This window comes from Macaca mulatta, chromosome 5 (assembly GCF_049350105.2).
Source record: "Macaca mulatta isolate MMU2019108-1 chromosome 5, T2T-MMU8v2.0, whole genome shotgun sequence".
Lineage (NCBI taxonomy): Eukaryota > Metazoa > Chordata > Mammalia > Primates > Cercopithecidae > Macaca > Macaca mulatta.
Window position 1 is genome coordinate 171,864,631 of NC_133410.1, and position 16,627 is coordinate 171,881,257.

The 16,627-nt window shown below is 38.5% G+C and overlaps 1 pseudogene; it reads right to left on the reverse strand.

Annotated features, from left to right (window-relative positions):
• Window positions 1-4,657: 4,657 nt before the first annotated feature.
• On the reverse strand, window positions 4,658-12,706 carry LOC100430909 (small ribosomal subunit protein uS5m pseudogene; annotated as a pseudogene).
• Between the last annotated feature and the right edge of the window lie 3,921 nt (window positions 12,707-16,627).

A 16,627-nucleotide genomic window follows, 5' to 3' on the forward strand; every position in this document is an offset into this window, starting at 1 on the left:
TATTATGTCGCAATGATTAAAACTAAGGCATTCAATCTGAGGGGAGCAAAATTAGAAAGAATAAATTTTTTAAGAAAAGAAAACTTTCCTTAAACTCACATTGTGTCACTAATAATTACATAGCATTTAACAAATAATAATTGGTAAAAACATATAGTAAATGCCATAACGTTGTGCCAATTTAATTTCTAAACATGGCTGATTAAATAAGAGGGAAATGACCACTTTTGTCAAATGTGTCCTTTGATAGTAATGTGATATAAAATTTAGGAGTTCACCAGAGAAACAGCCCTATCTCTCTACTGGAAGATCCCTTTCCTGGAAGATCTCATCCTAAATGTCTGAAAATCTAACTGCTCTGAAGACCCATAGCACTAGGTAAAACCCACTGGTTAAAAACAGAGAAAGAAAGAAAGAAAGGGCATACAGCATCCTTTAAGTAACTTTTCTGAGACTTGCCCTGCAGCCCCAAAATCTCCCTCTGCTTCAATACTATCAATACTATCCAAATATATCTAACACAGACACTCCTTTGATAAACCTATGGTAAGTTGGAAATATCATAAGTTGAAAATGCATTTATTTTATTTTCATTTTTATATATTTCTGAGATAGGATCTCACTCTTTCACCCAGACTGGAGTGCAGTGGTGTCATCTTGCCTCACTGCAGCCTCTGCCTCCCTTGCTCAATCGATCCTCCTGCCTCAGCCTCCCGAGTAGCTGTGACTACAGGTGTGTGCCACTGCACCTGGCTAATTTTTGTAGAGACTGGGTTTCATCATGCTGCACAGGCTGGTCTCAATCCCCTAGGCTCAAGTCATCCTCCTGCCTTGGCCCCGCAAAGTGCTGGGATTATAGGCGTGAGCCACCACATCCTGCTGAAAATGCATTTAATACATCTAACCTATTAAACATCATAGCTTAGCCTAGCCTGCTTCAAAGGTGCTCACAACACTTACATTAGCCTATAGTTGGACAAAATCATCCAACACAAGGGCTATTTTATTATGAAGTGTTTAATATCTCATGTAATTTATTGAATACCATACTGAAAATGAAATACAGAATGGGTGTGTGGGTATCCGTAGTATAGTTTCCACTAACTGTGCATTCCTTTTGCACTATTGTAAAGTTCAAAAATCATAAGTTGAACAATTTTTAAGTCGGGACCATCTGTACTTGACCAGCAGTATTGCAAACTGTGAAGCACATGTTTTCATGTTTTACTGTTTTCAGATTAAAGAGAACTGTAGGGATGGTGGTATTTATCTCCTACAATTCCAGCTTGTACCAAATGATTGTCTTATTTTATTTGCAGGTTATTAATCTGCCCTTTTTTTCAACTCAGAGCATTTTGTACTTAAAGTAAATATTATAGGGCCTATAACTTTTCATTCTTGAGGGAATTTTTTAAAAATGTTTCATTTCATTGCCTCAATATCTTTTAAATCTTCAAACATCACTCACAATGCTTGCAGTTCATATTCTGAATAGGATTTTTTTAAAAGCAAAACTTAGAGCCTGCCATATTTATTTGGTATTTTTTCAATTACATATTTTAAAATAAAATTTAAATTTCAAATGTGGAATGATTGGAACTTATTGTCAAATGGAATTTATTTACCTCTGAAACCATTTCTTTTCTTTCTAAAAAAAGTTTGTATGTTTATTAAATTTATATATGGAGTCCCCCTCTGTTGCCCAGATGGGAGTACAGTGGCACTATCATAGCTCACTACAGTCTTGAACTCCTGAATTCAAGGGATCCTTTACTTTAGCCTCCTGAGGGTCTGGGATTACAGGCACATGACACTTTACTCAGCTATTTATTTATTTATTGAGAAGAGGTGTCTCTATATCGCCAAGGCTGGTCTTGAACTTCTGGCCTCAAGTGATCCTCCTGTCTCAGCCTCACGAGTCACTGGTATTACAGGCATGAGCCACTATGCCCACCCCACTTCTTTAGCATCAGTTTATTTTAAAAATAAGAATTCAAATATAAAAATTATGTTGCACAAAGGTTAATTCAACTCTATCTTTTAAAAAGTTCCCTTGGAAATTAGCGAAAAGGAAAGTCATAGCTTCTAATTTATCTATTAGTCAATTGCAGTATATTTTCTAGTGAACACATATTTCAATCTCAGATCATGATGAACAGACAGAGAATTATGAATGAATTAATGAAAAGAATGCACTAAAGAAAAAGTTGTACTTATTGAACACTGAATTTTATACGAAAACTTCAGCCAGGATGGTACCCAGATTGCTTTTAACATATTAGAGGACATTTGGCTCTGTTAGAAGTGATGTATCCTCTGGTGGTGTTAGAACTACATCCAATAATGACTTGTTTGTTATGGTTCAAAAGAAACAGTAGAGTGCTTTTGATTGTGCTTTCGTAAATTTATTTTGGGTTTACTTCTAGTAGCACTGCCTTAAATTTTATTTAGATCATCACAGACCTTATATATCTTAAATTAAATTATTTTACTTCTAAATATCACCCATGCCTTTTTACTCTGTAAGGTGTTACTAAAACTGCAAACTAGTCACTTAGGAGTAGGATGACTTCATTTAATTCTATTGAGATCCATGCTTTCTAAACTCCTTTTACATTTTTTTTTCCCTCAAATTTTGTTGGTTTATGTTTACAAAGAATTCCTCTCGATTCTCATTTCTAAAACTAATAAAGCTAATTCACAAACACTAGAAATACTTGGGTGACTGATGGAGTTTAATTATACCAAAGGAGCAAAAAAAAACCACCTGAAGCAACAGTGGTTAATAACTGGTGAAGAACAGTGCTAGCTGGAGCAGGCAGAGTCTGGGACTTGCTGATTCAGCCGTGTGAGGAACAGCAGGCATGCTAAGCAGGGAGAAGGAGCACAGCTGCAAAGAGCAATGGTGCTGACAACGGATGATTTCAGGGTCTGTGCTGTGTAGAGGAAAAGTTGCTGGCGGTCCAGGAAACCCTTGTTCCCACACGGCAGCAATTCCAATCTTCAGGATTATTTCTTGATTAAAATATAAAGCAGTGAAAAGGTAAAAGACATGCAAATTTATTTTTATTTACTGTCTAGTCAATAATAGCTTTTTACCCTGGAGAAAATAAATGTTGACTTTTTTTCTTTGTTTTTAAAGAAAATGGGGAGACAGCACCTTCTACACTGATCACTTTTAGATCCGTATTTTGTGATATTCATCAATGTACCCTCATCAGAGCATCTGCTACTCTGTGGAAAGTTATAAATAGAGTAGTCAATTTCCAGTACAAATATTGCAGGCCATTCTAAGGCGATTTTTTTTTTTTTTTTCAGATGGAGTCTCACTCTGTCGCCCAGGCTGGAGTGCAGTGGTATGATCTCGGCTCACTGCAGCCTCCACCTCCTGGGTTCAAGCAATTCTCCTGTCTCAGCCTCCCAAGAAGCTGGAATAACAGGTGCCTGCCACCATGCCCGGCTAATGTTTGTATTTTTAGTAGAGATAGGGTTTCACCATGTTGGCCAGGCTGGTCTTGAACTCCTGACCACAGGCTATCCACCTGCCTTGGCCTCCCAAAGTGCTGAGATTACAGGCATGAGCCACCTCGCCCGGCCTCTAAGGTGATCTTATCCTATAAACTAATCTCCAGCATTTAACAAAATAGAACAAGACTGGTGTATTAGTTCATTCTCATGTTGCTATAAAGAACTGCATGAGACTGGATAATTTATAAAGAAAAAGGTTTAATTGACTCAGTTCAGTAGGGCTGGGAGGCCTCGGGAAACTTACAATCATGGCGGAAGAGGAAGCAAACATACTTCACATGGCAGCAGGAAGGAGAAAAATGAGAGCTGAGCCAAGGGGGAAGCCCCTTGTAAAACCATCAGATCTCAGGAGAACTTACTCATTATCACAAGAATAGTATGGAGAAACTGCCCTCATGATTCAATTACCTCCCATGAGGTCCCTCTCCCAACACGTGGGGATTACAATTCAGATTACAATTCAAGATGAGATTTGGGTGGGGGCACAGAGCCAGATTATATCAACCGGCAAAGTATGGCCTCCAAAATAAAATTCCTAAACTTTAACCATGTCCCATTATTTCCATTTTCTTATATTTTCATATTCTTATTTAAACATCAACTCAAATGGTTCTTCCTCCTTGTAGTCCTCTCTAAATTCCCAAGTCAGCATTATTGCTATCCCCGAAGTGTTCCTGAAGCTTAGTTTGCATTTCTATTATAATATTTATTTAATTCTGTCTGTATTATATTATGAAAAATCGACTCTTACAAAAGTAACAAATTACTGGTCTTTGTCAATACCTAAGGTCATTTTCACGCTTGTCTAACTCAAGGATGTTTTCTCAGGATCTGATTTTATTTATCACCTTTGCTCTATATCTGTACTCAACAAAGGCGTGTTGGTAATAAATTGTTTTAGCAACCATTATGTGGTAGTAAAATAAAGGATTGATTTCTTTAAAGCCATAATTATTTATTTATAAACAGTTTAGAGGTTAAACTTTACTCAAACAAACAAAAAACTAGGTGACATTCTGGGGTGTGAGGGGCTGAGTCTCTCCTAGGTGCTGGGTAACACCAGGCACTGGCTGCACAAGGCCAGAGAGGTTACATGGCGGCTCTCTAGAAACCCGACCGCACAGAGCTGCTACATTCCCTGTAGAGCATTCACTTCTTCCAAGTCCAGTTTTATATGTGGAACCTCATCACCTGGTTCCTTTTTCAAGGTCCCCCTGGGAAGGCAACCATGATAGGCAGAGGGCCACATTCCTCTGGGAATTCCACAATGTGGAAGCCCTTCTTACCTACCAGCTGTTGATGGGTTTCCTAAGAACCCATGGAAGAGGCCCCAGGTGAGGGGGAGCATACTGATGGACCCAGAGACCTTGGCATACATGTCTTTGATGCCAGCGAGCTGGCATATGGTGATGATGGCCCTGTGGCAGCAGACATCATAACATCTGGGTTGTTTCTTCATCTTGATACGTCTCCTTTTAAATCTTAATGAAATATCATGGAATACTGTATGGTCTTCATATCGTTCTATATAACGCAAATAGTGAATTGCTCTATTCTTTGCTTTTCTGAAAGCATCTTTCCGTTTAGTGGCTTTCCCAACAGCAAAACTTGAAGCTCCTTGTCCATTCCCCACAGCATCCAGGACACCTACCAATCTCTTTCTTCCCTCTTTTGCTGTCCTATTGAAAACATTTCCTGCCTCAAGTATCCTGGCATCATAATTATCATATTTTTCTGTGTTGGGACCAGGGTCGGGGGGCTAAGACGGATGCCTTCCCACAAGTTTCCACTGCATCCTTGCTCTCATTTAATCTTCATCTTCCTCTTCCAGTCCCATTCTTCTCTCTGCTGGGTCATGTTGGCCTCCTCCTTCTGTTCTTCCTTACTTTTTTGGGCAATGCTCTGTACTGCTCCATTTTTAATAAGAGGGACATTCAGACCAGGCCACAGAAACCATAAGGCCTTTCACTAATGATCTGACCCCTGTTCAAATCCTTTCTTCTCTTCTTTTTAGTTCTGTTGCCTCTTCCTTTTCTTGCTCCAGCACCAGTCTCTGCTAAAACACCTTTCCACAGCTCATCTGCAGTGGAATTTCCTAGACAGTCTCCTAAAAAGCACAGCAACTACAACATCGATATCAAATTCCTGAGGAACTGAATTGAAAACTCAAATAAAACTGGTCAGCAAACAATTATCTGCTCTGTTACGAACAAAAGAAAAAAAAAAAAAAGGAAGACTGTGATAAAAGACAGCATTTCCAAATCTTCTCATCAGTGTATAATGTTAGTAAAACCACGAAAGCTGATTGTTCATGTTGGAAGTAAGTCTCTAATCCTTGGAAGCAGTACTGACCCAGAAAGACATTTTTGAAAAGACAGCGAGAGAATAAGAAGAAAGAAGAACTTTTGATATTGTTCCAATTGGTGCAGATATTGACTAAAAGGAAGGTTCTTATTTGTTTTGAAAATGCATTTCTAATGCATATCACCATGAATATTATAGATAATAGTTTTATATTTTGGCAACAATGGTGTCATCTGGAAATGATGGCGCTCCATAGTCAAGTAATCTGTATGTGATTACAACTAAGTGATTTGCAGAAGTACCATCGTGACAGCTATCACATTCCTATGCATCTTATTATTCTTTCTTCAAATGTTTATTGGTTCCCTTGTATCTGAAAACTGAGGGCACAGGGTGCAAACAGACTGATAAATATATATGCTCCTAGGAGAAGTTGCAGATGTAATCAATTTTGCTTCTAGAGATAGAGGAAAGCCTGGGAAAAGTAGGAGCAGCCTAATCTAGTTTCACGAAAGATTACAGTTTAATGAGTAGGTGGAGATGGGTGGAGAATGAGAGATTTTCCAGACAGAAGAATGAGTGCAAAGGACTGAGGAATGTAAACATCGGTAAGGTCAGACCTACTGAATTTGCTGAAGATCAATGGTGGGAATTGCAACTCGGATAAGTATGAAGATGTATCCAAATGTGGAGGGCCTTGTATTTGAAGCTAAGCAATGGGACTTTAACCTGCTGGCTGGTGTATCTCTTTAGTGGGTATAAGAATGAACTAAAGCTTGTTAAAATGCCCAATTCTGAAAAATTCTCATTCAGTAGGTCTAGGATGAGGTTCAGAAAATCATTTTTAGCAAAAATGCTGGGTGACATTTTTTAAGATAGTCTTTGTTCAAAAATTAGCTGGGCGTGGTGGCCGGCGCCTGCAATTCCAGCTACTCAAGAGACTGAGGCAGGAGAATGGCATGAATATGGGAGGCGGAGCTTGCAGTGAGCCGAGATCGCTCCACTGCACTCCAGCCTGGGCGCAAAACAAAAACAAACAAACAAGCAAACAAACACACAAAAAGATAGTCTGTTCGTACCTTAAGGAAACAGCAATTGTGGGATGTTGAGGCATTCTAACCAGAAGCACAACACTCTGCAAGATCATTTGGGGTGAGGAAAAGAAGGAAATTGGAAACACTTGTTTTGATTGGAAAGAACAGTTTTTTTGTAAAACCCACGGTCTGGGATGAAGGAGACCTGGATTCCTGCTTTGCCTCCTTCACTGATGAGTTCTGTTTCTTAAGAGCTGTTGTCAAACTTATTTGGCTTTCATTTGCACCTTCTTTCTAAGTAGATACGTATTAAGGGTAAAGATGCTTTAAAAATATTTATGCTACTCAAATGGAGGCTTTATAAACAATGCAAATGTTACAGGCTGACCAGATCTAGGATGTGACCCAAATTAGAAAATACAAAGTATTAGTGGATGCCATGATTTGTGAGACAGCCACTGGAGTGTCCTTCATAGCAGAGCTTGATGTTTGAAATTTGAATATAGGTTCTCAGACCAAAAGAAGAAAGATATGGTTAGAACTTACCCTTGGTGTTCTCTCAATGACTTACTTACTATTACAAATGAAAAGAGTTAACGTGTACGTAAGAGCTCTTTGCCAGGAACTGTTAAAGCATTTTACATAAATTACCTCGTTTAATTATCCCATAGCCCTGTACATATAAATATATCTTAATTTTTTAGTTGAAAGTACCGGCATGAGAGATGCCAGTACTATCCCAAGGAAGCATTAGTAGTTAGAAACTGGAGCTGGGATTCAAACTGATGCTGTCTGACTCCAAAAGCAGCACTTTTAACAACACCTCGCTAAACTAGATGAGTCTCCCTTAATTTGGACATACACAAAAAATAGATTTGTCATAGATCACAGACAGTCACTTAGATTTTGGTCTAATGTGTAATTCTCAGTTTCAATGATCTCTGCAAAGGTAGTATTAGTAGGTTGTGAGTTATGCAAATTGAAAATATCATCTATCTCTTGTACAAAAATAAAAGCTTTGTCAAATTTATATTCACACATGTTGAAACAATGCATTCAGAGAACAATGCATTCATTTTATGTGGGAATTTAAATAGGTCCATGTGGAATAAAGATTAGACCGGTGTTCTCATGCACAAATTACTAGAGTAACTGGACTAAAGTCAAGAAACCTGATTTCTCACACTAGCTCTGCCACTAAACACCTGTTGTTGTTCTGAGGTAGCAAGTTATCCTTTCTTTTATTTTACTTTTTTTTTTTTTTTAACTCCCTTATAATATCACAGGACTAGACTAGGGAGCCTCCAATATCCCTTTCAGTTCTAAAATTTTATGCTTCAATAATTATGAATAAACATGTTGCCCATCCCTTGAGTTAAACATGAATGATGAATCATCTCACATCTGAAAAATATGGCTTTAATCTTATGTGACACCTCTGGCTCACGGTATCTCAGGAAAGCCCTACCAATCACATTTGGCTGCTTTGCTTATGTAGTTTATGACCAGAATTGGTTTGCTTTAGATAACACACTCTTGTGCTGTGCCACTGTTGCTAAGATACAGTTTTGTAAATAAATGTTATTTTAAATATACATCCTGGTGTGGGGAGAAAGAAATGTGGAAAGCAGTTGGCCAAAGATGTAAGCTAACTTTCGAGAGGACTGAGACAATGCTTTAGATAAACCTTTACAGGATCCACTTTTCACCTCATCCTAAAATTATTTTGCTTTACCCTGAAACTAGGTGAAGGGAGGTTAAACATTTGGGGGAAAGAGTGACCAAGTCTAAGGTTACTAACAACGATGAGTTGTTTTGTAACCCTAGTGATCTGTCCAGTTTGAAACGACACTGATACTGTTGCTGCAGGGCTCTGTGAGCACATATTTTTTTTTTCCTCAACATTTCTGTCACAACCTTTCCATTGAAAATAAATAAATGAGAGAAACAGAAAGAAAGAGAGAGAATTTGATTGTTATCACTTACAATAGATTTTAAAAGTCCCCATTTTAGGAGCCAGTATTGAAGGCTGAAGGGATTCCAACCGGGCGCCCCTGCTCCAAAGAACAGTTGGCATGCAGGCTGCCTAATAAAGACAACAAAGTAAGTCGTTCCCCATGTGCTGAGCTCTAAGGGGGGCAGAAAAGCCTGTCACTCCCTGATAACTCCTCCACCACTCCCTGAAAACCCACCATTAGACACCCACGTCTTAAAGCCCCCGTGACTCCTTGCTTAGGAGCCACTGCTGAAATGTGAGCACCTCCAGAGGAAAGAGGAAGGCATAACCACGCTCCAGCTGACGCTCAGAGGGGGTTTTCTGGGCAACTAGCTGTCAATAGGAGAGAAGGGTGGTGAGAGAAGAGCGGTCTGGAGGGTAGCTTGCTCGCCAGGCAAGGGAGAAAAAGAGCTGGAAGTGTACCGTGGGGTTCCAAAGTCATGTTTTGTCTGCCTCAACCATTTTGTCAAGGCCAGCCTAGCTGGCCTAATTCGTATTTGGTTTTGCAAATGAAGCCAGATCCATTTGCCTGCTTCATGTCGCTTTTATGACTCTAGACAAGATTCTTATTAGCCACATTCAATGACTGTACCTCTTTGCTTCATTTCCCAAAACCGAGCCAACTGTCCTCTCTCTCAGCCTATGTATACTCAGGAAATAGAACTTAATTTTATGGTTATTAATTGTAAGTCCTTAAGCATCTGATAAGCTTCTGTGAGGACACTTAAAGTGTTGCCCTTACTGCAAAAGCCTTGATATGTCTTTGTAACTCTGACTAATTCAGAAGGGCCACACTGAGAAAATGTTCATCATCCGCTCACTCACTGACAGCAGCTCACTCTTCAGGAACTCTTCCACAAACAGCTCTTCTCCTTGCGCTCCTGGGGGTCACTGCCTTCTATTCCATGTCCAACTTCTTCACCAGGCTTTAGGTGTCTGAGTCACAGGCTGGACTTCAACGTTTTAGTGTCACCTCCCCACCTTCCCCATCCCAGACATCCCCTGGTTTGGTCCCAGTCCGTCCCTTTTCTTCTTTCCCTTTCCGCTGACTCAGGATCACTTTGTTTTCCTGTTTATCTCCCTTCTCCAGGTTAGCAAAAGAGAACAGTAAAGAAATTACCCTGCTGGCAGATAAAAATTTAACTTGGAAATTACTGACATCTGGACTGCCTGGTTACTATAAGGACACACAAACCATGTACTTCGCCTGTATGTGTCTGGGGAAAATGCTGAAAGAGAGTATTGGGTATAGGATTGAGATTGTTTTAGAGAAATGGAAGTAAAAACAAAACAAATGACCAGACTATGAGGAATAGAAAGCTTGCCAAAAAGAGACACTAAAAAAACAGGTGAACATAATAATGACAACAAACTCAGGAGTTCAAGGTGTACTGTCTTCAAATAGTCCTATAATTCTGAAGATTAGAGTACATTATGTCTAGCCATTTCTTAGAATTTTCAATAATCCATATTTTATGGCTATGCAAATTTTAAAGACAATGGTTTGATGTCAGACAAATCTATGGTGGAAATGTTGCTCCACAATTTACTAGTTTTTGTGATTTGGGGATTTTGAGCTCTCTGAACCTTATTTTCCTTATCAAGAAAATCAAAATCAACTTCAAATAGTTATTACGAAGAATGAAAGAAATGAGAATGCAGAGATTAGCACATGCCTGGCACCTAATGAGTAGGCAATAAAGGATAGCTGTTTTACGTGCAATGTAATTAAATGCCTATTGAGCCCTTTAAGTGCCAGGCACCATCCTAATCATTACATATGTATTGCCTCATTTAATATTCATATTACCTTATGAGGTAGAGACAATCATTTGTACATTTCTTTTTCAGATGAGATGGTGGAGAAATATAAAGTTAAGTCATTCACCCAAGGTTACACAGATGGTAAGTGGGAGAACTGGGATTTAAGCCCAGGCAATGGGCTCAAGAACCCACACTCTTAACTACTATTCTTTAAATAAATATGATTGCAAAATCTTAGAAATGAAAGACACTGGAAATAGTTCAGTACAACCGATCATTTACAGATGAGGGACATGGGCTTCAGAGAGTGAGTCTGAGTCATTAGTGAGTGGCAGACCCAGGAGGAGCCACTCTCCTGTCTCTTGTGTCCTTGCCTATGGCCTCCCTCTGCACTGAGAGAGCTTTCCCCACACATGATAGACACTCATTGGGTTGTCCCAGCATTTTCAAGAGTGCGAACAAAAGAGTATTTATTTTAAGGAAAGGTTTTCATATGATTTAGATAGTTTATATAAACTGATGAAATAAACCTGACCTGTTGGAATTTCATCTGTAGCATTAGAAGAAAAAAAAAAAGAATCAACAAAACAGAAGGAAATGGAGAAGAGAGGAAGTTAACAGAATTCAAGCTAATTTTGACTTTTCACCATGTCTCCAAATATGGGAAGGTATGGCCATTGGATTTTCATCCTCAGTCTATCACTTACTAGGACTTCATCTATATAAAGACAAAAGAGAGGGTACAGGAATGTTTACATTTTGGGACTCATTTTGCCTACATGTAATTTGGGGGATGTGTGTTCAGTTCCCTTAGTTAGTCTCCAGTTGGCTGTGTAATAAGACTGCAAGGGGTCTTTTATAAGAGTAGCTCTGAACCGTTCACATTGTGTAATTTATTCTTGATAACCATCCTGGGAGAGATGCAGTGGACATTAAATTATCTCCTTTTGTTGGAGAGGAAAGTGAGGCTCAGAAAGGGTAAGTGGTATACATGCCAAGTCCCTAAATTGACATTTTCATCTCATACTTTTGGAGGATAGTTTCACTGATCACAACCGCTTTCTCTTTCTCTCAAGCATAGTGGCCTATGCCCCAGGAATGTAGCATAATATCTATTTACATCTATCTCTACATAGGCAGGTGTAGATTAAATTGCTATACAATTGTCACAGCATTTGTCTCCATCTTAATTATAATAAGGACGGAAAACTAATAAAGATGAGAGATTTTTTTCTTCTAAAAAAGGCTTTTAAAGTTATGGAATTAGAACATATAGTTACTGTAGACCCAATCACCACAAGTGCTAGCAATTGTCCATGTATATACAGAGACTTAAAGGCAAATTGAGAGGCAAGCAGTTAATTATTTAAATGCTGTAGAGCTATGTAGCAGCCCAGAGACAAAGGTTAAAAGGAAAGTTTTCAATCACAACTTTATTATGTATGTATACACCATAAGCTACACTTAGACATAATCCACCTTCAGACCTCTGAGCAGCAAATTATATGGGGAAGGAAGGAAGACACAAGTTTGAATGATATCAGCCCAGCAAGCTAGACAGATTCTCTTGGTAAAGTATCATAGATTCAAATTTCAGATCAGTCTTTCTTTTCCTCCAGAGTTCTGAACAATTTTTGACAGAATTGCCCTATTTACTAGTTGCTTAGTTACAGGTAAATAGTTGCTATCTGAGACATCGAGTAACATTCAAGATTGTTTGGGACCCTTAAAATAGTCTTGTTTTAGTATGACAAATTAATTATTTAATTATTATTATAATTATTAAAATTATATAGTATATATTATTATTATATTATATTATTATATATAATTAATAATTATTTAATTTTTATGGCATTTGCATTAGTTAGGTTACAGGCTACATTGTTTTACTATGAATACCTTAAAATGCTTAAAACATTTTCTTATGTCACAGATACTATGGGTCAGGAATTCAGGTGGGAGACAGAGGGGATGACTTACCTTGTTTCAAGATCTCTGTGGCCTCAGTTGAGAAAGCTTGTATGTCTGAGGGTGAGTCAAATGTTGTGGGGCAACCTGGAGGTTTCTCTACTGACATAGTTGTACAGTCTGAGAGGACAGAGGCTTGGTTCAGTTGGAATTGTCAACCAAGCATCTTTATGTGGCCTTGGACATAACACAACAGGGCAGCTGAGTTCCAGTGGGGAGCATCTTGGGGATGAGCATTCTGAGAAAACCAAGTAGAAGTCACAAGGCCTCTTCTGGCCAAGCTATGAAAGTCACATAGCATCACTCTGCTATCCTCCGTTGTATAAGAAGTCACACAGCTTTTGAAAAAAGAAGACATAGACTACATGGACTTCACCTTTTGATTCCATGTTTTCAAACTTTCACAGGGTCGTTAAACAAATAAACACTTCAGTGGTGAGCATTCCAGGCCTGTGAGTGGTCTTCTTTCTTCATCCTATGGTTTCTTCCACTGTCAGTGTTTTTCAGGCATCAGAAAGCAGAGAGTGCAGAGTAAGCATCCATAAAGAGATGACCAGGAAACTGCATACTTCAGATTCTTTCATACTTCATCAGCTTGAATTTAGTCCACATGGGCTCACATCACTAGAAAAGTGCCTAGGAGAATAGTATGTAGCCTGCGGGGAGTGAAGGTGTACATGTTCCCTTCTGTTACTAAAAGTAAGAAGGAGAGAAGAAATACTGGAAGCAGGAAGCCTCCATCTGCCCCTCTGACTTCTCTCTTCTCCCGAATTCCACACACACACGCACCATTTTTTTCTATGTATACAACACACTCTCCCTTTCCCACCAGTAGAGACAACTCAAAATTTCATCCTGTTTCTCCATGCAGCACAAAGTCAGAATTTCTGAGTGATATTCCATCGTCTTCATCAGATCTGGCTCTGGCTTCTTTTATCTGGCAGACTACAAACAAAAACCAAGCAAAATGTGCTGATGGCAGAGCCTCATATTTGGCTCTAGGCAACTCACTTGTGGCTATTATAGACCCTTACATGACTCCAGGCAGGTTTAGGGAAAGGGTCACTGGAATTAGGTTTTATATGAGAACTCTTGATTCACGAATACATTTCTAAATATTTTTTCAGTGTTGTTTCAATTTTTGAAATGACAACCACTTCTGGCTATTACACAATAGAGAAATAAACTACATTTTAAAAATCCAATACTGTTGTATGGGTGTTTTAGTTTTTTCTTTTTCTTTTGGTTTCTGTTACAGCAGCTTAGCTTTTACCCAAATCAATACAGTATGTATCACAAAATTACTTGAATTTTCTACATGTATTTTAGTTTTAAATTTGAAGATGACTTCTTAAACAAGAATATATATTTGAGCAATTTAGGATTCAGTGAAGCAGAGTCTATTTTGCTTATTCTCACTTATCTTGTTCAATGATCTCAACAGACGCTACAATACAAGCACAAAGAGAAGAGCAGATGGCCTGGAAAAAGAATCAAAGCAAATTTGGCATTCATTGTTACTGTAATTGCCACTTCTTTTTCTTTAAAATGAGAAAGATTATTATAGTTAAGTTTTGGAAATTTTCCTACAGACCCAGTGAAATCCAGGGGTGTTCCAAGACAGAGATTAGAAGAAAATCCTCTCGTCCTTGCCCACTCTTTGTCCCACTAACTAATGAAGCCACCTGAAATTGCCTGTGGAATAATTAGGTGAGGACTTTGTATTCATGAACTAGCTTCTACAGCCTTTAATCTACCCCTGACTCTCTCTCTAGGAACAATCCAGACATTGGCAACATGTGACTGGCTTAGGTTTATTTTTTGAAAGTATTTAAGAATTTTTTTTTATTCTTTCTTTATAAAGTCTTCTTAGGTTTATTTTAAATTCTAGGATCAAAATGATATAGTAATACCTCAGTTAGCCATATTACCTGGGTAAAGGATAGTCCTGTTAACTGGAGGTGTTTTGGTTTTGTTTTGTTTTGTTTTGTTTGTTTGTTTGTTTTTGAGGCAGAGTCTTGCTCTGTCACTCAGACTGGAGTGCAGTGGGATGATCTCAGCTCCCTGCAACCTCCGCCTCCCAGGTTTAAGCAATTCTCCTGCCTCAGCCTCCTGAGTAGCTGGGATTACAGGTGTGTCCCTCATTGCCCAGCTGATTTTTTTATTTTTAGTAGAGATGGAGTTTCAACATGTTGGCCAGGCTGGTCTCAAACTCCTGACCTCAAGTGATCTGTCCACCTCAGCCTCCCAAAGTGCTGAGATTACAGGTGTGAGCCACCACACCCAGCCTGGAGTTTAATAAAATGAAACAGGTTATTTTCATTTCAAAAAGTGTCACTGAAAAAATGTTTAGAAATTCATTAGTGAATCAAGGTTCCCGTATGAAACCTAATTTCAGTAGCTTGCCGTGTGTAAGCTTTCTGTCTCTACTGATGCCTTTTGGTGGCATAGGCATCTTTGTTCTGAGCAAGATGCTATTAATGCTGAGAGTACTAATGCTCAATTTTCCCCACTTCTACAGGACTGTCATTAAAGCCAACCTAGACTAGCCTTACCCTAAACCTACCTAGAGTAGTGTATGGGTCTGTCGCTAGCGTGGTTACGTAAAGCGCCAAGGTTCCTCATCATAAACAATTTATTCTAAGAAAAAAAAAAGGGTATCAAGAAGCGTAGTTCAAGTTCTGAAAAGGAGGGTGTTTCCAAACACAGTTCTCAGATTGTCCTTTAATTTGGTCTCCATGAACACACACCTGAGTCCACAACAAGGCAATTGCAATAAAAATAGGAGAAGAAAGAAAGAAAGAAGACCTGGACAGTGTGGAGCACGTGTTTGGATTTCAAACATGAGACGATGCCAACACCACAGACATTAGCACCCTTCACACTGGCCACCTGCAGCTGCTGCCTGGGCATTAGTGGACATTAGTGTCAGGAAGGACTGCCTTAATCTTTAGAGGATTTGTGTCTAAAAATATTAGGAGCATTTTCTCACATGGAAATTTAAAAAAATAGTAATTCCAAACTGCTAAATACATGTAAGTAAATTTAAATAGAAATTCTGATTTTTGCCATAAAAACTATAATCATATTTTTAAAACAATTAGCATCAAATTATTTACAGAAATTTTTCTGATGCCTATTTTTTTTTAGTTTCCTAAGCATGTGTTTTCCTTCCTATTCGCTAGTCTAGGTTGGCTTTAATGGCAGTCCTGTAGAAGCAGGGAAAGTTGAGCATTAGTACTCGCAGCATTAATAGCATTTTGCTCAGAACAAAGATGCCTATGCCACCAAAAGGCATCAGTAGAGACAGAAAGCTTAGACAGGGCAAGCTACAGCAGGAGAAGAGAAGCTTAGCGGGCACCACAGGTCATCAGGAGTACTAGTTTATCTAGCATACTTGGGAACCTCTCTGCAGTCTACAAGAACTATTCAGGAGGAATTTGTGAGGAGTCTTGAGTTTCTGTAGAGCAGTTGAGAAAAGAGAGAAAAATGGGTTTTTAATAAGAATTGTGAGTCTATTTTTACTTTCAGGTTGCTGTGATTGGGGGCATCTATATAAATCTGCATAAGATATGTGTGTGTAATAGAAGATAAAGTATGTATTGCAAATAATTGAGTTCTGGTGATTGAAAATCTTGAGATATCGTAATCAGAAACCTTTGAACATTGCTTGTATTATAAATTTGCCTCAATGTATAAAAAGAATGCAGAGGTGATTGTATTTAATGTGCAACCTGCCATAATGTTCTGAAAGCTATTTTCTCTTATATTGAATTTTCCATCATTGTGTTTTTGTCCTTGTTGTTTAAGGCTGCCAAGAATATTTCTGGTTAACATTTCAATTCAGTTCAACAAGCATGTATTAAGCACGTACAATGTGTCAGTCAAAATTCAAGGTTTTGGTATGTAGATATGAATAACAAATAGTCTGTATGTTGTAAAACCTCACAATGAAAAGATACACATAAAAAAATGACTAGAGACAGTATAACTAAGTTTAATCATATATAAACTGAACAAGTTGAAGCAG